The sequence below is a fragment of the Rhinolophus sinicus genome, linkage group LG01, assembly GCF_036562045.2.
Source record: "Rhinolophus sinicus isolate RSC01 linkage group LG01, ASM3656204v1, whole genome shotgun sequence".
NCBI lineage: Eukaryota > Metazoa > Chordata > Mammalia > Chiroptera > Rhinolophidae > Rhinolophus > Rhinolophus sinicus.
Window position 1 is genome coordinate 94,479,497 of NC_133751.1, and position 24,054 is coordinate 94,503,550.

A 24,054-nucleotide genomic window follows, 5' to 3' on the forward strand; every position below is an offset into this window, starting at 1 on the left:
CGTCTTGTATTTTCAGCCTCCGGAACTGTGAGCTATAAATATCTGTTATTTATAAGCCACTCAGTCTATGATGTTCTGTTATAGCAGCCTGAATGGACTGAAACAATTGGTACTGAGAGAGGGGTGCTACTCTAACAAACACCCAAAAATATGGAAGCCACCTTGGAACTGGGCTGGAAGAGTTTTGGGGTGCATACTAGAAAAAGGCAACGTTCCTGTACAGACTGTTTTAGGTCAGTTTTGATGAAAGCTCAGAAAGACGAGGGCTATAGAGAGAGCCCCAGTCTTCTTAGATAAAACCTAAATCATCCTGAATAGAACATTGGTGGACACATGGACAGTGAAAGCCATTCTGATGGGGGCTCAGCCAGAATGGAGCAATGCATTATTGGGCAATGGAGGAAAGACCATTTTTGTTATAAAGTTCAAAAATCTTGACTGAATTGTGTTCCTGTGCTAGTGTTTGGAGGAAGGTAGAACTTGGAAACAGTGAAACTGAGTATTTATCTGAAGTTATTTCTGAGCAAAGTGTTGAAGGTACGGCTTGGGTCATCCTGACTGCTTACAGTAAAATGCAAGAGAAAACAAATGACCTAAAGAAGGAATTGTCCTTCAAAGAGGAAGTAGAACTTAAAGATTTAGAAAATTCTCAGCCTATCCATAGTATAAAAAAAAAGAAAAGGCTTATTTGAGGGAGAATACTAAGGGTGTGGCCAAAAGGATGATACTAAGGAGATTAGTCAGTCACGTAAACAGGAGCCAGGAGCTTTTGTTCAAGACAGTGCAAGAAAGCAAAGGAGCAGCTATTAGTTCCTTAGGGACTTTAGCACAGCCTCTCAGCCTACCTCACAACCAGGGCTCAGCTCTCCACACTATATGCTACAATTATTGGCCTCCACAGATGTGTCTCGGTGGCACAAAGGGCTCTCTCTGTCATTGGATTGATGAAGCAAATAAAACATGTCTATGCTTTCACATCGTTACAACCTGAAAACATTTCCAAAGTACAGGGACAGGCTGGTTTCACACTACCACAGAAAGCTTTTACTAAAGTAGCAGTGACACTTAATACTTGTTAAGGTAGCTCCTGTGGATTTGTGTCCTTGTACAGGACCTTAGATCCTCAACAAAGAATTTATGGCCATGTACTCTGAAGACCATCAAGCTAGATCTGGGGAGAAGGCTATAGCATCCTCTGAGTACACAGTGCTGGGGGAGTGGGGGCAGACTCCTCTGTGCTGAAATAGGTCAGTGGTGGATTGACTGGAATGGAATCCGTGCACTCAAAATTGAGGTGCTGTGAATGAGAGAAAAGCTATTGCCCAGCCCCACAGCTACTGCTTCTGTCAGAGAAAAAAATAATTCCTCCTAAAACACATATCTTTCATTTCTTACAGAAAATTCAGCTTCATTATAATCTTATGGGACCACCATCAGATGTGTGGTTGGTCAGTCATTGACTGAAACATTGTTATGTGGTGCGTGGCTGCATGTTAAATGAGGATGGGAATGATCCACTTTAGAGAGAAAAAGACACGACTCAGAAAAAAGCAGAGAAAATTGCCAACCAATGCTTTACAGAAGACAAGGGTAGACATGATTCATTGTACAATTGCAAGGGTTTACTTAGTTTATAGCACACATAGTATGCAAATGTGACAGGAATAAAGGCAGAGTGTTCTGGCTCAAAGTCTGGTTGGTGAGTGAATATGGTGATAGTAGTTTGAAGTGGTTTTCTTCTGCTTGCTTCTGTTTTCTCGATGAAAACGAACTGTCAGCTTGACTGGACCATGGGGTTTTCAGAAATTAGTTAAACACTATTTCTTCAAGTGCCTGTGAGGGTGTTTCTTGAAGAGATTACCATTTGAATTGGTAGACTGAGTAAAACAGATTATACTCCCCAGTAGGGGTGGGTCTCATCTAATCCACTGAAGGTCTGAATAGAATAAGTCTGTGTAAGAAAGCATTATCTCTTTCTACCTGTCTTCAGGCTGAGACATCAGGCTATTCATGCCTTCAGACTGAAACTCACACTGGAACTAGGATGATAATACCATCAGCTCTCCTGGGTCTTTGGCTTGCTAACTACAGATCTTGAGACTTCTAGCCTCCATCACTGTGTAAGCCAGTGTCTTATAATAAATATGCACACATGTAAGCTCTTGGTTCTGTTTTGGAGAACTCAGACTAATACAGAGGGTTGGTTAGAAAAAGTGAGGATTGGTGGAGCCTTGAGAGAAAAGTTCTGTAATAGTTAGCTAGCAGAGAAGGTGAGGGAATGGTCTAGAAACACGTTCTATGGTTTCCTGGAAGTATTGGAGGTCAGTGGCTATCTATTTAAATTAACATTATTCTGCTCGATTTGTGTATACTAAGGTTTTTGTTTGTTTTACCTTCTTTACTATGTTCACCAGCCTATGTTCAGGCATATAGTGCATAAAGAGTTGGATTTAACTAGGTCTATGGTGTAGCCATACAAGTACTCAAAAACAGGACAGGGAAAAGGAAATTGAGAGCATATTCAAAGGAGTAATTACAACGATTGTCCATGCAATTAACACTGGCACAGAGAGGAAACAATAGAGATGAGGATAGTGAAAAGTTGGTGGTATCCAAAGATTGAAGGTTCTGGTAGGGTAAAAGAATGGAGTTGGTGATTGGCATATGAATGGGTGAGTTGAACAGATTGAGTGTGTTATGGAGCAATTAGAGTTATTAGTAATGACAGATTTAAAGAAATGACCACATAATTGTGATTGAGTGGCTAAGACAGGTGAGAGAACATTAGAGGCAAAAGGGTCAAAGAGCTGAGCGTTTAGGACATTGAAAGGACCATTCCATAATTTGAATTCATTAAGAATTATGAGAAGCATAACAGTGGAATAAGTCAAGGATCCACAATTTTCAAAATATAAAGTTGGGGTGGGGAATGGGGATGTAGTAAATCACACAATAAAGTGGGATGGTAAAGGTACAATTTAATGACATAGCATTTAAAACCTGGAACTGTAAAGGGTAGTAAGAGGGGCACCTACCCAATCCTCATGCCCAGGGGCACAAAAGGCATTGGAGAAAAACAGCCACCATTTGAAGGGAATCAGTGTCCTCAGTGGGGATAAATGTTTTCCTTAGAACATGAAGGAACAGGGATAGTTTGGAGAAGGATTTGAGTTTAGAGGAGATTTTGCTGAGATTCGATCTTCAGTTCCAGCAGTCATACCGAGAGGATCTTAGTAACTGGGGAGAAATGGGAGATAGAGTTAGAAAAAGGTGAACAGAGTCATATTAGAGTCCAGTGGATTAGGGTTGCCCTGGGAGTGTTGGTCTATATGTGGTGACTGTCACGGACATAGATGAGGGCTTAGTGAGATGAGTTCTGATGGTGTCTGGCAGGGATGGTGGAAAGGTTGTGAGTGAGAGAAGGAGGAGCACAGGTAGGTCTCATCAGTAGTACAAGGGACCTGAGGCTCCTCCTCGTATCCTGCTGGTAGAAGCACAGAATTTTGCCAAGGAGTGGTCCTAGTCAAAATTCCAAAGAAAAGTGGGTTTACTCGGGTACAATAGTCTTCCTTTGCAGTTGCTAAATAATGGCCTGCCAAAGAGTATTGTATTAAAAAAAATAAATAAATAAAATAAACAACAAAAAGATCCCCTCCCTGCTATTGTTTTAGCATTGTATCTTAAATCCATCCTGTGCAAGTAGACCACACAGGCCTACATTACATTGACATTCACAATTCAATTTTTCTAAACATATTAATGTGATTTGTGGGCTGAATTAACATTTTTATAGTATCCCCATGGAAACTGGCAGGAGACAAGTAATGTATACATAAGAACTTGTGCCAGGGTAACTAAAGTGAGAGGCTTACTATTTACGTTAGCGTGAGTAAATCTGGGTCATCCATATTTCAACTCACACTTTGGCTTGTTTAATGCAGAATAGTACATTTGAAAAAAAAAAATCACAACAGGTTATTATTCTTCACCCAAACATAAACGTCTAATTACACTTTATGAGTCATTAATAGTGAACAAAAGAAGATTAAAATTAAATTGGTGTGTATGCTAACGTAGGTAAAAATGCAGGCAACATTAAAAATACAGTGAAACTCAGGACATTTTATTCGATTATATAATGGAGAGGCATTCTTTACAACCCTTTGACTATAGAGATATTTTTCAAGAATCGCCATAAACAACACTCAAAGGATATACCAAAAACACTATTGAAAGACCCCCCAAAAGGTTCTAAAAATATGAAATATTTGAGGTAAGGGTTTTTAAGTACAAATGTTTCCCTTGGCTTCAGATCAACACAAACTGTTCACTGAAAGGGCAGCTTCTCCTAGGTGTCGGGAACAACTGTTAGTCTCACGTGAACTGAGTGTGCTTTGTTCAATTCATTAAAAAAAAAAAAAAAAAAGTGTTGTTTTTCTTGGAAAACAAAGCATGCAACTTTTTTGAATTAGCTCCCCAGCACTAAGGAGGCACAAATGATGTTTTGGTTTTCAGACAAATAAAATTTCAGACAAAGGAAATTTTCATTCCCACCGTATACGTATTATTGTTGTGTGGAGAGAGTTGCTTGGGGAGTTAAAAAATGGAAACTAAGATTGAACTCTTAGTAGAGTTCTGTTATTAGCATTTTTAATTTCATCATCTATAAAAATGGTAGTATTTAAAATGGCTTCATGTAAAGTTAGCATCTTATTTATTTCTATTTGGAATATTGGCTCTATTAATAGTGGTAATATAATACATATCAGTCGTCTGGCAGCCAATGCATTGAGTTAAAATTTTGACTGACAATTTTTTTTAAAATTACAAATTGGAGGACAACGATATGAAATCAAGCATCTTTTTTTCTTATTTCCTTTATAGTTTCTTTTATTCAACAATTATTTATTGTCTTTTATGTCCATGGTGGTGTGTTATACATTGGGAAAAAAGAAAAAAGCTATCATTATCTTTTATGATTCTTTGATTGCAAATAACAGAAAGGCATCTTGAATGCATTTTGGAAAAGGAAGAATTTGTTTCCTGATAGAATACAAGAAAGGGTTAAACAACTAAAGGAGACCGTGCAGGGTTGCAGCTGAGACTAAAGAATAGGGACCCAGGAATAATCCTTTTTCTTCTTTCTTCTCTTCATGCATTGGCTTCGTTCTCTGTCACTGCAAACCGACTTTTGTTTCAAATGGCTGAAAAAAGCCCACTTGATGTTGACTCCATGAATTTAAAGTTCTAAAATCTGGGGATAGAATAATTGGTTCAACCTGGGTCAGGTTCCCATCCCTAAATGAATAAAATGTGGCCAGAATGGTGGGGTCATGCGAGCCTTTTAAAAATCCCACAGTAATCACGTTTTGGTGAGTTGGGAGGAACTGTGGTTGCTTAGGGAAATAGTCGCAGCATGGCAGGCAGTACCATGGATGTTATGATTCAGCATTTCAGTTATGAACAGTTTTCTGGTAATGTTTCAAATCTAATGTATTTACTGTTTCACTCCAAATACACATATAAGTGATTAAATAGGATAGTACTTTCTCCTTCAATATGTAAAATTTATTTCATTTATTCTGAACATGCACGTATCTCACACACATATACAGAAATATATGTTAAGATATATATGAAGATATAAGTATAAATAATATATTAAGGCATATGTACCCGGGATGAATTTAAGATGCAATGCTAAACTATAGCAAGGAAGATTTTGTTCTGTTATTTTGCCATTTTTTGAAATATAATACTCTTTTGTAGGCTGTCATTCAGCAACTGACAAATTAACATATACACATATATACGTATGTATACTCATATGTGTGCATGTACATATATATCTATATATACACATATATATGTATATATATATATATATACACATATATATATGTATGAAATGTCAAACAATTAATTTCACGAACTTTCCACCATGGGCTTACACGGTGGAAAGTTCACCAACTTAATTGTCTGGCATATACATATATGTACAAATATGTGTATATGTCTGTCTTTTTATCATCCATTTATCTATCCACCTATCTGCCTCTCTCTCTCTCTCTCTCTCTCTCTCTCTCTCTCTCTCATCTATTGATACATCTGTCTAACTGATTTCTATGTAACTGGATAGCTGTGTTGGGAACTTAGTTCTGGATTTTGAAAGACATGGATCTTCATTAGAGGAAGTCAGTTAGTTCGGGGGTACAACATGCCACAGAACATACTGCATGGTGCACCTGGACAGGGGCACTCCTGGCCACCCACACCACTGGCATTTTGCTCTCACTCTGTCCCGAGGTAGCTAGGAATTTGGGATAAGTATCATTCTTTTCTTCTTGCCTTAATTCTCAAACTGCTTGTTACATGATTGACTTTACGCTTTAATCTTTATATTGATGACATACAATTCGAAAGAAAATGAATTTGAATGGAAACAAAATCAGATAAAAATTTACAAGGTTTTCTGAGTTTCTGGACAATTAATTATTCTGGACGAATAATGTTATTATTCAGTGCCCAAAGTATTCTACTGCATTAAAAAGATAGTTGCACAGAAAGTTATTGTTAACTTGAAACAACTTTAGTTCATATCTTCAGAATATTGAATTCAGGTTCAAGTTAAAGATTTCTTCTCAGAGGCCTTTTCCACATATGTTCTGAGATTTTGACATGAGGGTAATGAACAAGAGCTGTAAATCAAACCAGATGCCCACGTAGCTTCTGTCTTCTTTCAAGTGGCTATTCCGAGTCCTTTTATCATTGAACAATAACATAAAATATTCAGATTTAACATAGATGTCAGAGCTGCATTGCTAAAAGTAGAAGCTGAAGCAACACAAATTAAAAACACATTCCATCAAACTTTTTGCTTTAAACAAACAAAAAATGCTAAAAATTCAAGGGTACTCTGATATTTTTGATTCTCACATACTATACTTTTATGTTTTGTAAGTATTATTTTCTTAAGGTCTCAACTATTTCAAAGAATTCCCTCATTCTGAGAATAAAGAGTTATAATAGTTAAACTAAAAGCATTTGTGTAGTATTTTACATCTATTTTGTATAAACTGGTAGGTGAGGTTGACAGCTTCAATTTAGTATTAAACACCCATTTTTTATTTTAAAATTTATGACTTAAAGATCTACAGGCAGGAGTATATATAATAAGAAGTGGAAAAATGATGAAAAATGTATTTGAAATTAGATAAGGCAAGTCATCATAAAATATAGAGATCACATTTTTTTTGAACCAAGAATTGGTATATTATTCTGCCAAAGTAATTTAATTTTTCTGATTTGTGGTTTTATTTATGGAAAAAGGCTTTACATGAACAAAAATAGTTAAAACTTAAGTTTTCATTTAAGTAACTGTATCTACTAAAAAACAAGTACTTATCTAAAAGACCCTTCAAGAAACTCTAAGAGGCAGAAACATGCATTCTTCCCTGAACCTAGATGAGCGTTAGGTATTCAAATAACGTTAGAGAAAGTGTATTGTCTTAGTAGTAGAAGTGGACCCAAAGAAAAACAGGCCTACATAAGATTGGGAGGATGGGGGAGTTTTGGTAGAAAAATTCTTAACATGGAATAGGAGAGCCATTACCACATTAGTGGCAAAAGGGGGAAAACAGGCCCTAGCATAGAAAATACGAATTTTTCAACAACAACAACAACAAAAGGTGAGCACTCCTACACTTAATTCTACATATTTGATAATTGACATATGCTCCTTGGTTTGTGATCATGACTTTCATATGATTAAGAAGTTGGTACCTCCTTATTATGTTCTTAAATCTATCTTCATCCCTAACACTATGCTTACTAACACTATACTTACCCCCAAAATTGATTATACTTACTTTGAGAAATAAAATGAAACTATTGAACATTCCTGGATCCTCAGAACTGATCCTCTGATACTCAGTTTGTCAAAACCACCATGTTAATTCTGACAAATCATGACCCTTTCTAGTGGAGGTGGAGAATTCCAAATGCCTTTAAGGTAGAAAGTCCCTCCCTGTAATAATTCAATGGGCTCAGAGGCAAGGTTTAATGTGAATATAGACTTATTTCTTACTTATTACAAGTCACTAGCTCCTCTGCTTTTCCGTGATTCAGAATCCCACCAAAATTGATTATTTCTGGTTTGGTGGGGATATTGTGGAGCTCTGAGTTTTTTGTTTTATTTTGTTTTCAGCTCTCAACTTTCACTAGGGATTAATGGAGCCTTATATTTCAATGATATGTCCTGTGGCCTATAGACTCTAGGGGGCCCTCCCTCTTACATTTTTTTTTTTCCCTTATGTGTGACTTACTTCTACCCAGTGACTTGCTCATGAACCACAGAATGCAATAATGTTGACAGGATGAGTGTGGTTTCATGTGTGTAATTATATGATATGTTACATAAGATTCTAGCACTCATCTTGCCAGAGTCTCTTACTCCCTTGCTGGCTCTGAAGAAACTAGCAAGCTTGTCATGGGCTGCCTATGTCAGGAGGCCCATGGCGCCAGGAACTGCAGACCCTCTAAGAGATGAGGACAGCTTCTGGCTGATGGGCAGCGAGAAACGGAAGCCCTAAGCTGGAAAGCCACAAGGAAGTGAATTCTGCTAACAAACGCATATTATTTCCCAGCTGAGGCTTAGATGAGGTTGGAGACCCAGCTGACACATCGAATACAACCTAGAGAGACCCTATCAGAGAATCGGCTAAGTCATGTCCAGATTCTAGACCCACAGAAATTGTGAGATAATCAGTATTTTGTTTTAAACTTCACATTTGTGGTAATTTGTTGCACAGCAATAGGTAAGTAATACAGACCTGTTTTTTCAGTAGTAGAGAAAAGCAACATGAAATTCAGGCAGGGACAGTGCCATATCAGCAGGAATACAGTACAGTCATAAACTCGTCCTCTCCCTCCTCTTCATCCGCGAGTATGGTCCAAATGTCTCCACACTGGGGCAGCAGGCTGTTCAGAGAAGGGACAGTGTGCCACAATTTGGCCGTAAAAGTAAGTCTTATAAATATTGATGTAGCAAAAGAGGGCCTACAGGCCACAGTCTGAAAGGGATATATTGGGACTTTAAACTGGCTAGACTAAATTCACTCGACATTTTTATATCTGTGAGCCTAATGCTATGGAATCTCCCTGAGATACCATTAAGGGAGGAGAGAGGGAAGTTTGACAGAATATTTAAAGGTAGTGAATAGAGAAAAGCACAACAATGTCAGCTTTATGCTCCACCGAGCTCAGCCTGCTCAATGAACCAGTCATTCTTGCTATATTGCAAGGATCATAGACTATGAGTTAGAGACTAGAGCTCTTAGCTCTGCTGCTTACAAGAATCATAAACTTGATAAAGTTATCTGGTGAATTATTGAGTTCCTCCTATAGAGCAGGCGTTTAATGGAGTACTTTATACCTGTTATTCTATGTATTTCTCATAATAACTCATGGACTATCACTGTTGGCTTCATTTTGTAAGTGAGGAAAAACTTCAGTTAGTTGTCCAAGTCCATGGAGCTAGGATTCATAGTCAGATTTATTGGATGCCAAAATCCTTGCTTATTTCTATTATTTTATACTACCACTTGAAGCTGCATTTCTCAAATTGTAATAGTTGTGAGGTTGGGGAAAAATACATGAAAAATGGTTTTACATATAGGATATGCACAGAAATGGGTAGCTGGGTTATCATTGACTTCCTATGCCCACTCATATCATAATTAGTATCCAGTAAAATCAGATTGCAATGAGTATTAAGATCATTCTCCAAAGTGAAAAGAAATGAAGAACAGCATTCTATTTTATAAAGGCTTAAAAGTTAAATCTGAGTATCTCTAAATAAATCTTGGACACTTTTAATCTTTATTTTTTGTAGTACTGACAAACTAAGCTTTCCTCTAAGCCTGACGAATAACTGTTGAACAGAAGAGATAAAGTGAGATCCAAAAACATGATCCTAAGGCAAATGGCTCAAATCTTCAAACCTTGCAGACAGTTCAGGGGTTTCCCTGCAGGTTCAGGCATTGCAGCCTACTTTGTGTTAAAGGAGACCCCAGAGTTTTCATACTTCTTTAAAGGATGAACATCTTAAAATACCAGTGTGCCATATTCAACTTCATAGATCAGTGAAATTTCAAAAATAAGTCTAGAACCTGATATAGATTTGCCAAGCAAACAATATAAATAACCTATACAATCTACTACTTATTATCACTATAATTTCATTAAGAGAAAGGCCATAATAATTTTTAAAAGTACGAAAAGCAGAAAGAAGGACAGCCCTTTAAATGAATACATTTAACTTTATAGAAAACACATTCTGCTTTCTCTTTTTCAAAGTTTTCTCATGAAAACTTTGACATTGATGGACATAAATCCTCAGACTGGCCTTTGGAAACCATAGACCCAGAGGACCCCTGAGCCCACCCTGGAGTGAAGAGTGAGGTTAGGATTTCCAGAGACTTCTCTGGCTGTGCTGTACTGTGTAGGATTTTTGGCTTGTCGGTTTCTGGCCAACTACATTGCGGTGGAAGGCTTCAAGTGGACACCATGTTGTGGTTTTCTGTTTTACAACCCCCAGAGCCCTGTGTGGTCCAAATCGTCAATCTCTAGTGGCCCCCAAAGGCCAGAAAATTGCCCAGTTCCACTGTTACATTATTTATTTATGTAGTTCCCCCCTCCTTTTTCCTGAGGTGTAGGCCAGAGTGGTCACTGATGCTGTTTGTGGAACACTGTCCTTTGGGATTTGGGGGGTTGAATCAAATGAATACCAACGGCGAAGGAAAACTGAGGTCAAGAAGGGATCACGTTTATGGTTTTCCACAGCCTCCCTGCTGAATTTTCACTTGTCTTTCAGTCTTAGTTTCCCTGACTTCTCAGAGTTCTGAGATAGAACACTCTCAGGAATATCAGCATATGAAACATCGCAGATTTCCAAGATCTCCAGGCCAACCTCATCACCACACACATGAGGATTCTAGGGCCCCAAAAGACACATTTTGTAAAAATCACACATCAGGTTAGTAGCAGAAACCACTATAGGACAAGTAACACTCCACTGTCTTTATTGAGAAAGGAAATGATTTTCTTCTTTATTTAGCTAACGCTTGGTTATAGCTTTTCAAATGGAACACTGAAAATAAGAGTGGAAAAAAATATTCAAACATAGACATAAATAACTTATCAGAAAAGCACATATTTCATTTACTTTCCTGGATCTTAAAAGGCAGCAGTGCTTACTTAAAACATTATGAACTTGGGAAACAGGCCCAAATCCCACCTCTGTCATTTATAAGCAATGAGACTCAGGGCAAATTAAAGAATATCTTTAAAGAATATATTGTTTAATGAAAATGGGATGAGAAAACCAAATTTGTAGGACTATAGTAAGGATGAAATAAGACAATGTGTATAAAACTCTTAGCCCAGTGCCTAGCCCATAATAAATGCTACTATGGAAGCACTTATAACGGAGGGTTGTTGCTGTTTCCAATGCAACAAATATCAACTATCAGCTCAGTGCGTAGAGAAGTACATGGTCTTGATTTCCTATCAAACTGCTCTAGAGAACCCATCAAAGTCTCTATTTTAAACCTTAGGACCTATTCATCTTTCCTTCTTTCTTTATTCCCTCTTTTGTCCTATAGCCCATGAGCAAACCGGCATTATAGAATGAAATACAGCCTCTACCATCAACCAAATAAAGAAACGCACTCAATGACTGATGTTTTACTCATAGAGCAAAAAAACCTTTACATTCTCCAAGTATTTATTAAAATATTGTAGAGAAGATGGTTAAATTGGTCTGGGAGTTTCTATAATACAAGTTGAACATATACTTTCCCTATAGTCCAGTAATTCCATTCTAGGTATTAACTGGAGAAAAGTGAAAACATGTCTTCACACAAAAAATTTAACAAGAATGTTTATAGCAGCTCTCTTCATGATAGCCACACACTGAAAACAACCCACATTCCCATCAATAAGAGAATGAATAAAAATATTATGGCATAGTCACACAACGGAAAACTAGAGAGAAATGAAAAGTAATTAACTATTGGTATATGCAATAACATGGATGAAAAAGTGTCAGTAAGAAACTTGAAGAGTAATGGAAATGTTCTACATCTTGACTTGAGTGATAGGTGAATGCACCCATTTGGTCAAAATTCTCCATTTAAAACCTATGCATTTTACACTATGTAAAATACTAGATCTCAAAACCACAAGCTGGGTCATAGGCACATCACTGTTCTATCTGGTAGCAATGGAAAAGAAGGCAAGAGAAGAGAAACCAAGTTTTTTTCACTTTATTTGGGGAAATGATGTCAAGAAGGACCCCCATCTAGCCACCAGGAAGTGTGGAGAGTTTTCTCTAGCTGGAGGCCATACGTCCGCAGTGAAATTTATTACCTTAGAACAAAGTAGAGAAAAGGGTAGTTGGACAACCACAGATTTAATAGCTATCTATAGATAAACAAAATAATGTTTATAGAGGATTTTATATTTTAAAATAATGGTGAATGTTAAAACCACAAGCACAATGTGTTCTGAGAGATCTATAGAGATTCATTTTATCCCAAATTTGATGTACTGACCATGACATTTTACATTGATGTATTTAAACCAAGAAATAGAAATGCCTCTTGAGCTAACCACTAAAGCCCTGGAGATCTTGCTATAACAATGTCTACTTAAATTTAGTTCATTTTGACCTGTTTGATTATTACTGTTTTGATAGATATCCCTACCTTCATTTATTTTGTAGTGTCTGTAGTCTGATATTTGCTGCTTTTCTAAAGACTATGAAAATAATTGCAGTGATTTTACTTAATATTTTCCCACCTGTCCTGAATAACTCTGTAAATTTAATCTTCAAACTGGTAAGCTAAATACCTATACTTGCTAAGGTATAGATTTTTCTCTGCACAGTAGTCTCTTTTACGAACCTAGACTCCACTGATTCTATAATATTATTTATAAAAAATATGAAAGAATAATAATGCTTTGATAATTACAATGGCTTTTGTTTTTGTACTTTAACTTTTATTCATCAACTTTAAATAATCTTATTTTTTTACATATTTCATAGCAATGAATATTCCTCTGTCTGTTGTCCTTTGGGTTAACTTTTTGAAAGATTAGTTTCCTATGAGCTGTCTCCACTTCCTTCCTCCATTCATTCCCCAGTGCCCTGCAATCTGACTTCTGTTTCCATCACTCTAAATAAACTACTCTCTTTACGGTGCCTGGAAAGTGTTTTTAAATTCAAAGCATGCTTTTGAGTGATTTTCTTAATTGAATTTGGCAGCCTTTGACATTTTAAAACATCTCTTTTCAGCTTTTTACTATCACTCTCTCATTCTTTCCCATACCTATCAGAACGCTCCCTCAGATCTTTTCCTGGCTCTCCCTCCCCTCTTTAAGAGTTGTATTTCTTCAGGTTTCCATTCTAGGCCAGCAGACTTCTCTTATCACTCTACATGTCTATGATTTTGACTCTAGTTTAAACTTTTGTAATTCCTAAATCATCATCTTTGCCTTTTCTTGAGCACTAGTTCCCCTAACCCCACCACCACCACCCAATGGAGGTGTTTCAAAGTGACCCTAGATTCATCTCTCTAGAAGCTAACAATATGTTCTTTCTGAACTGATTTTCATGCATTTGCTATCTATGTTAAGAACATCATTTTGCAGTAAGTCTCTCAACTAGAAACCTTGAAATGTCTTCCCATATTTAACACTGTATATACAAAATTCTGCTGAATTTTTTGCTGCTCACTATTCTCATTGCCTCTATAATCTTTCAGGTCCTATTTTTTTCTTTTGTTTAGACTTTAGCAACAGTGTCCTAACGTATCTCTTTGTTTCTATTTACCCAATTTCACATCCACATTAATATTAGAATTAGCTTCCTAAAACACAAAGTAATGCATCACGATCTTTAAAGATACTACCCAGAGATGGTACACTTTTTCCTTAACATATAAGGATGTAGTCATATATATTTTAGCAAGATTATCTAGAGAAACAGGTCAAAAAGATGACTCTCATGGCAAAAGACTTCTGTATCTATATTTTACTGGTAACACTTCATTCTGTTTCTTTTTGGATTGCATACGGCACCGTCAACCGTGCAGGGACTGGCAAGCAATATACTTCTTGACGTCACATGCTAGAGTGCTCATGACCTCTGCAGCTTGGCAGATAAGAGAAGAATAAAAAGATCAACATCGAAACTTCTGAACTGTATTTATTAAATTTACAAAGCATTCAACATCAGTAAACCTGAGCTGCAGCAAATGTTAAACAAGTTTTCTTTTTGGAAAAAAATAGTAAAACCCCATGCCTAGGTCAGAAGGGTGTCTGAGGCCACCCAGAGCTCAAACAGTATCCAGTATTTTAATAGTCATATCTAAGAACATAGAGCCCAGTATCTGACACATAGTAGGCTGTCAGAAAATTCTCACAGACCTAACTCTGAGCAAGAGAATGAAGGATGGCGATCTCACATTTCCATTTCATTTCATGCAGCCATGCATAAAAAGGATCTGGGTAACTCATTTCAGAAAAGAATATCAGCTCTGGGAAATTCTTGAGTCATCAGGCTATAATTGTGATAAGAAGCCGGGGTGAAAAGAAGCCAGAAACCAAAGTGTGCTGACAAGTAACTGCTTTCTCAAAGGGCTCTGAGGAAGATGTGCATAAAGTTATGAACTAACATGTTCAAATAATGCTATGAATTGAACATCCTCGGAAGACATCATGAATAGCTTTGATGGGCAGTATCACGTGCTAGAAAGAGTGTTTTACCAGGATAGGGAAGACCTGTGTTCTGGCTCTGACGCCTACAACTTGGTAACCACAGGCAAGTCTTGTTTCTTTATTGCATTTCACTTTTCACATCATGAAGTGGGGATAGAAATAGAGTTGTTTTGAAGATCAAATGAGATAGGAGTACTGAAACATGCTTTGTAAAACTTTGAAAAGGATGCATTGTTACTATATAAACTGTCTAGTTCACATTTAACAGCAATGTTTACATGCCCTCAATGTAATTATTTAGTAATGCAGAGATGAAAGTTACTACAGACGTCTGCTCTTTAAACAGAAGAGTCTGTGACTTTGATGGGTAAAAAGTAATTAAGAAAATAAAAAGTGTTGGCATATATACCTGCAGGCAGGGAGGTGGAGGGCGGAGTCTTTCAGGAACCAACATCAACACAATGGCAATACCTGTAGTTTTGACTATTTGTATTTGTAAGTATATATGCGTGTTTGTATGTGTGTATGCTTTTATTTAGTTCCAATGTTACATTATCAGCTACCATTACAATGAATTGAAATCCTGAAAGGTAGCCAGATCATGGAGAGTAAAGAAAGGGAGATTAAATTTGCTCTAGGCAAACTACCTTGTATCTGCTCAGTGCAAAAGTAAGCAGAATGATGGAGGGCACCCCAAAGTCCAGGAGAAAAATCATAGCATGGTGACAGACATGGCAGCATGCAGATGAGTCTCACGGGAAGCCAATGGCAATAGGTCTTTTTTTCCACAAGAAAAACAGTACCTACTGACATGGGCAAAGAAACTGATGAACTCATTAGAAATTTCAGAGAGATTCATTATGTGATCTGTTGAGTGCCTCTCTGAGACAAAGCTCCCCATTTTTACGCACATTATTTACTTTTTAAAAAAATGATTGTAGTGTTATGGAGAAAGTCTGTCACAAAAAAAGCTATGTTTTATAAATAGATGCCAAAGGTCCAAACCAAAGAAATCATTTTGTGTACACAAATAGAATGGGCCTGTTTTTGTGTTTTGTTTTGCTTTTCTGTTTATATCCCCATGTGGGTATTAAGTATCCATTATCCAACATAAATATCTTCTAATTTTGTGTGTTGAAATGAATGAGCAATCTTTAATCTCACTCTACAAAGAATTGGACCAGGATTCTGAAAGCAATGTGAATTGGACTGAGATTTTGGCTGTGTTCATGTTTCTTCATGCAAATGACATCTTAGGAAAATGCATGAAAACCTAGCATTAAAATATATTGCCTGAAGATAGGCCACAGGATATGTGTAAAGGTTGTTTGAAGAATTTGGAGCCCACACAGGAAACATTTGCCAAGTTAAGGATCGGTTGTTCCATTTTAGTTAAGAACTAACATGGTTCCAAACTTCTATACCATTCTGTAAAAATTTATCAACACAGTACTAAGATGATGTCTTTATTGGTTTCAGATTGAAATCTCATGTATCTCTAAGCTACATATCATGATGTAAATCATATTTTCAAACTTTTTCCTCAGCTATTTAGTAGTGAGTATTCTGAGGGGGAAGTAGAATGCTGCAAAAACACTAGACTCCCTGTTGTCCATACTTCCTAACTTGTTTCAATTATGTTCTAGTTTCCTCTCATGTAAGCCATTTCCTGCTCTGTAGATAGTCTAACATCCCACCCTGGAATTCCAGCATCACCCTAAATTGCATTATACCACTCTAAAATAAACTTTTCATGCCATGAGCCCTTTTATTAACAGCATTTCACTTTGAATTTCACTTAAAACAAAGTGCTATGGCAATTTCCTGAGCAATAACTAGAATTTACTGCTGCTTTTCTTCATCTGGTAACCTTTCATCACATATAGTAGATGGATGGCAAATCTAGCCAATTAAAATCCAGACAATATTTTTTTGTCTTTTTATAACTGGAGTTGAGTTTGCTGGAAGGAGGTGTGCTAGCCTTAATTACTGTCATTTTTTGCTTAGGACACGGTTGCAAGTGTTCAAAGGAAAAATCCTAGATTATAGTGAAATTTCCAAGTTTTCTACGTAGACCGATGCCTTCCACAGGCAGGTATGGGCTTTCCTGCAGCAGACTGTGTTTCTACAGCTGTTGGCTCTGCTGGTGCTGAAGTTTGTCCTTAAAGAACAAATGAACACAATGATCAAATGTCATCCCCCACATAAATCATTCCTTATTAATTCTCAATGTGGTAATAACTGAAAAACTCTTTGGGGAATTCATTACCAAGCAGAAAAACTTGAGTATGAGAATTTTCTTTCTTGTTTAAAAACTACTAGTTATATTTACTTTTTATTACCTTTTTGTTCACAGTTGAGAAAATGTATAGAACTGGTTTGCCAGATTATTCATACATGTGTTCCACAAAAGGTATAATATCCAAGTGCCCTACTCAAAATTAGCCTCTTCTCACAGCTATATAATAATAAGATATTGACTTTTCTTTTGAAGCTGTAACAATTTTCTAATCCAAACTGGTCTTTTTCAAAAGGATAAAAGTGAGTCCTGGTGAGAACGAGTGACGTGGTCAGTTTCACACAGACAGAACATACATAGAAACTTCGTCCTATATGCCAGCTGCTTCTCTAATGAGTGTAATTTAGGTTAATAATCTCCTTGTTTTAAAATAAAAATAATTATGGGGGCAGCTGAGCCTATCAGTGAGTCATTCTTCAGTGTGAATGGATTTAAATTAGTTTCTTAACTGATATCAGTTGCAGAAATAAAGGGACTAATAAGCATTTGAGGGAAGAGAAAGAGGGCAATTGGCATCTTCGGCAGAGGAATCACAATGTCAAAAGTCGGAGGACAGAGAAAATAAAATAAAATAATAATATGAAGGTGGGACTAAATCCATAAAAGAGAGGCAGGCAAAGGGCACCAAACAAACTCAATCTATTTTGGTGTCTAAAGAAATATGTTCTCAACTGTATCAGTTGAATGTAAGTAGCAGAAAACCAGGTAATAGTACTTTATGTAATGAAAAACTTTTAAGGAGTAGCAGATACATGCCGGGATGGGGTAAAATTTTCAGTAATGTTCCCTTTCACTTTCAAAAGTGCTCCATGTTTTGGAAGGGAAATGTGATGATCACCTTAGTTTTAGAAAATTTTGAAGACAGAGGAAGTGTGAATTGGAACAGGTATTAATAGTACATCTTTGGGTTCTCTTTCACACTCGTGTATGTTAGAAAATTATGCATGTGTACATTGAACTAGATTCTCCCAAAACTAATATGAGAGGATCCTCTAGAAGCCTGCCTGCTCACCAACTCAAATCTCTTCCCGCAGTGACTTCCCCGTTAGCACCATACCCCGCCCCCCCCATACTTTCAACCTCTTGAAAACACAAACTGAAAGATCTGTGGTTTAAAGGTATTACAGTGTGGTACTGAATACGGAAAAATAAAACAAAGATTTCTTAACTTTTCAGTGTATTAGGCATAAGTCAGGGAGGTGGCAAGAAACCAAGAAGTCAATTAAAAATTTCAAAAAGTCTTCATTCCCCTCTCCCCCAAAGAAATGTAAAATCAGAGAGTTTACATGTTAGATCACAACTTACTGATTTAAATGTCACATTGTAGAGAGTTACAGAAATTCCAATTAAAGACAGTCCATATGTGTAATACTATAATAAATGACTTCAATACTCTCTATTAAAAAGTTACCCGAAGTTCTGCTTTTTCTCTTTTGGGCATTTCCAATAATTATTCACAATTTTGTTTATTCTATTTAAAAGTATTTTTGAACAATCAAATAGTATATATATTATATATAAATAAAATAATTTTTCCTGGAATTTTCTAATTAGATAACATTTTAATCCACTTCTGCTTATGTTTGTGAGAAAGCGGTAACACATTGAGGGAACGGCACAGTGTATTATGTAAGAACATCAATTCTGGAGTCAGAAGGCCCTGGTTCAAGTTTTGGCTCTGCTCCTTCTTACTGTATAATCTTGGGCAAAGAATTAATCTCTGCGTGCTTTGATTTCCTTACCTGTGAAATAGGGATAATAGACCTACTTCAGTTTTTTGTTTTTTTTAAATGAATAATCACTTAATATTTGTAAAGGTTTCAGAATAATGTGTAGCACATAACATGAACTAGATAACATTTGTTAAAAATAAATAAAATATCAAGAGTTTCACTTTAGATCAGTAGTGCGATTGCTCCCAAATTAAGTTTTCCAGTGCCAATCTATATCTCAGATTTTTGTATAATTTTTGATTAACTATAAGATTTAGTATCAAATATCTGACATAATAATAGGGAGGGATATACCAAAGTGAGGATTTTTTGAGCAATTTTACTTTTCTCAGCTTTCTTTTTTTTCTTCTAATTATCATATCTTTTTGTTGACAGTAGATGCATGAGTTCTATCAAAGAAGATGAATTAGGACTAATGTTTCCACCAAACACATATAAATTGAGTGAAGCTGATTGTACCCCATTAGAATTGTAAGTGCATATTGAAATGCATGGAAGAACAAAGATGGACTCTTGAACTCTCTTTTCTTAGTAATCATTAAAGTAATGGAGGTAGAACACTCTATCTTTCTATCACGGCTGGCTTCACAGGTGTGACATCCATGTAGTCGCTTAGACGGGCCCTGGTCTTGGCTTATTGCTCTGCTGTTGTCATCTAGAAACACTTAGTACTATTTGAACCAGGGATCCCAAATTGTTATTTTACACTGGGCCCTGTAAATTATAGAGTTGGTCCTGCCTTGTGTTTCACCAACTATAATTTCAATATTCCCTTACAGAATTATAAATGTCCAGGCTATGTGTTTTTGTTTTTCCTATATTAGCAACAGGGAATATGTGTTTCAAATAATAATAATAATAATCAGGTGCAAACCTTTGACATAACATGCAAAATAATTTGTCTAAAATGTTTAGTTTCCTACTCTGAACATTATTTAAATGGCATCTCACAATATGTCTCAAATCCAATATGGCTGGAGCTGGACATATTGTGCTCCTTCTCTGATATGTCTTAGGTGTTAATGGTGCCATCTTCCTGCTGGTCATTATGTTTAAATCCTCAGTCATCTTTGACTCTTCCCTCTCCTTTTGCTTCCCAGAGCCAATCACTTGCTGAAAATTATTGATTTTACTTCATAATAACTCTCACTTAAATCCTTTCCTTCCCATTTTCACAGCCACACCATATTGGAAGCTCTCATTACTTTTCTTCTAATTTACTTCAATAGCATCCTCACTGTCTCCTGATCCAGTCTTGCACATTCCACCCAATTAATTTTACCTATTGCTTGAAGCTTTATTTTCCTAAAGTACAGCACTGATCATGTCTCTCCTTGGCTCAAAAATCCTTGAAGGCTTTCCATTTCCTTCAGAATTAAATCTATATACCTTAGTGTGTCATTTATATCTCTCTGTGAATTAATCACAGTCTACTGGTCCAACTTTCTCTCTCTAAACTTTTTCATATGGTATACATTAAAGTTACACTGACTCCTCACAGGTGACCAGATTTGCTATGTATGTTTATAATTTTGTTAGCTACTCATTATACTTAGTCACTGAATAGATTTGTTAATAAAGGAGAATTAAAGATACAAGCAAGGTCCAGATCACAATGGGTCTTGTAAGCAACAGGAGAATGTGGCTTTTATTTTGAACATGTGAGGATCCATTGAAGAGTTTCAACAGAAAAGTGAGATGATCAGATTTTATTTAACCTGGTCATTGGTTACTTGGTGGAGAAGAGATTGAGCGTGATGTGAGCTAGTGGGGATCTTAATTAGGAAAGTATATATGGAAATGGAATAAAATGGATGACAGATTCAAAAAATATTTAGAAGGTAGAATCAACAACATTTGAAGGTTGATTAGGTATGGAATTATGGATAACTCTGTATTTTCACTTTAATAGCTCAGTGACTGAAGAGTTCACTTAGGGAACACAGGACAGGTAGCAGGTGGTGGTAGAGGTAAGGAGTTGGGCTTGGGTGTGAGGAAGGACAGTGGCTAGTTTTGGATGTAATGAGTTATTGAAAGTCTATGTCTGGAGGCAGTGGAAAGAGACACTAAAAGGAGAGAACCCCAAGACAAATGTCATTCATTGAACAGTTTTGTATGAGGTCAATTTTAATGAGTTGATTTTAGCAAATTTTGGTTATGTCCAAGATTTCAAAAGTCAAGGAAAAGTAGTATCTTGAAAAGAAATCAAGAATATACAGGTTTGAAACAAAACTGTTCAAAAGAGGATATAAAAACAAAATGACAGATTTAATTCAGACTGTAGGTTGCATTTTTTCACCTTCCAATTTATCCTACTTACCTTTTAGATTAATTTTTATCTCTTTAAAAGATTGCAAAAAGGAAAAAAAATCTACCAATCTTGATGTTTTATTGTTTTGAAAGTTTTCATTTTTGACTGAGGAAAACCTTGTGCTAAGTAATCAAATCTAACAAACTTTATAATCTAGTAAAATAATAACAATGATGGGAAGTGAGAGGTCTTCACATTTTAACAGAAAGATGTCAAAATCCTCTGGAGGCAATTTTTAGACTGAAATGATTGCCCCATTTTGTTGATCAAAGATAATTCTGCCTTTACGTTTCTGCGTGGTACTTAGCTCTTGGATAATGGTAAAAGATATTACCCATCTTCCCACCTGGTATTACAGCATGCATAGCAATAATGAAGACAGATTAGTGCTATTTACCTACTGACACTGACAAGAGTAGCTTGTCTTTGTTCCTCTATTTTGTTATTAAAGTCTTGTTTTTCAGCATTACATTGCCTGAAAACAGCATGCTGCAATTTTGAGTACCAAAGGAAATGTGTTTAAACGGCATTAATGGCTTGGATCACCTCCCAACTAAAACCACGAAAATTCACATCTAATGCTTTTCTCCATCCTTAATTTACACTGTTATAGAACCATAATGAGCTTGAAAAACATTTTTATGATAGGGAGAGGTATAGAAATGGGAAAAGAGAGAGATTAGTTCCAATATTATAAATACATACATATACATATACATATATATATATATATATATATATATATATATATATATATATATATATATATATATATAGTTTTATTTCATAGATTTCAAAATTTCAAAGAAAGTTACCTGAATTCTTATGTTCACCCTAGCATTACACACTCTCTCACAGATGCCAGGTGGAAAGGAGATAAAGTTGAAAGATCAGTTAAAATTTTTGGCAGACTACATTGAGAGGAATATTGGGAAAATTCAGTTTGAATATCATTTAAACATTTTCTTTTGGAGTCTGCCAATTTTTATTGATTTATCTCTGATTACTCTTGGTGACCCAGAAAATTGGGAGCATTTCTCTCTTTTTTTTTTTTTTTAATTGTTATTTCCTCCTCCTAGGCCAGCACCTTATTTACCTCAAACACAGTCTTTGATGCGGAATATGCAGTTCTTAAATAAAGTTCAAATAGATTAGATCATCCTGCATTATTCCTGTCAGCTGTCGATGTCATTTCCTCCAAGCAGTTCATCAGATTTGTTTAGCTTCTCCTCAGCTTCAAAAACTCAGCCTGATCTGCAGAATTCTATACCAGTTCAAGGATTCTTCTTCTGGCAAAGACAAAAATAGGCATTTGCCCAGGGAATCAGGCTTATAGTAGTAGCAACTCAAGTCTCTTAACTATAATTTAGGTGTGACTTAGTTGGAACTATTGTCAAATAGCATAGCCTGCAGCGGAGAATTGTGTTGACCTTACTTAGGTTCTTTCTGACAACCAAGTGTCACACTTTGACACTAATACTTAATTTCTTTTCCTTCCTCATTAATGATCACTGAACCATCATTTCCCCTTTATATCAGTTGAAAGTTGCAGTTTTGTTAGTTGCCTATTTTCAGCTTGCTTCCAACCTCTTCTTGAAAACGTTGAGGCAAAGACTGTATATGCTCAGCAACATAAATATAAAAGAAAAAGCAACACCAAAGGAACACACAGAATAAAAAACAAGTTCATAGACACAGATGGCAGGATGGTGGTTACCAGAGGGCGAGGGGAATGGGGGAGGATGAAGAGATTAAAAGGGGTCAAATATGAGATGATGGAAGGAGACTAGACTCTGGGTGATAAACACACAATGGAATATACAGGTGATGTATTATAAAGTTGTATACCAGAAACTTATATCATGTTATTAACAAATTTTACCCCAATAAATTTAATTTCAAAACAAACAAAACAAGAATTAGGACTTTTTTTCAATAAATTGCTTGGGTGAGAGTCTACATCGTACCAGAAAGATGAGTTATGTTACATTCTCACAAATTAAGCATGAGAATGGGGAGAAGCAGATGGGATCGGGATGACTTCTTAATTTGATATAGTGCTTGAAGGATTCTTAGTTTATTCAGAGATCACCTCTTTCCATAACATTTGTATGGGTTCTGTAGAAGGTAGAAAAATAATTTTTCTTCTAACCCCCAGCGGAAGATCTTCTGGCTGGATTAATAATCAAGTTAACATAAAACAAGTTAACAGGAGAAAATGTGTTATGTTACGTACATGCAGGGGTTTCCTGAGAGCCTGAGACCAGAGAACACATTGGCAAATGAGGCTTATGTGCCATGCTGGACTAAGGAGAGGGAGACAGGAGTCTGGAACTACAAAAGGAAAGTAGGCAATTCCCAGGGAGATGAGAAGGAGCAAACATATGGCAGGTCGACAAATTCTTGCCAACCCACCCAGAAACAGTGGGAAACAAGGGAATTGAACAGACTTTTGCTTGGATCCTCCTGTGTGTCACACTTAATTCCTATATCTGAGTTCCTTTAGGCAGGTGGGGGGGCGGGTGTCAAAGGTTCTTCCTCAGTCTTTTATTTCTGAAAAATAACAAGTTTAAAATAGTCCATATACTCAAATGAGTATTTTGGGGTGGGAACTTCTGTTTTCCCCCAGTTTCTTCCTCTATACATGGAGGATAATGCAGTGTTTAAAATTTTAGACACTAGATAGAAGCTCTGGTTTTAAATCTAGTATTTCATTTTCTTATTAACCATGAGCTAATTATTAACTAATCCAAGGCCCAGTTTCATCATTCATAAAATTTAAGATAAAGTATTAATCACTTGACAGAATTTGTGGATAAACCAAGCTTTGCCTGTAAAGCATTCAGCACATTGCACAACACATAATTGCTTATATTTGAGTAATTGTTTTTTCAACAATCATTTGAGTGTCACCAACTTTTTTCTTTTAA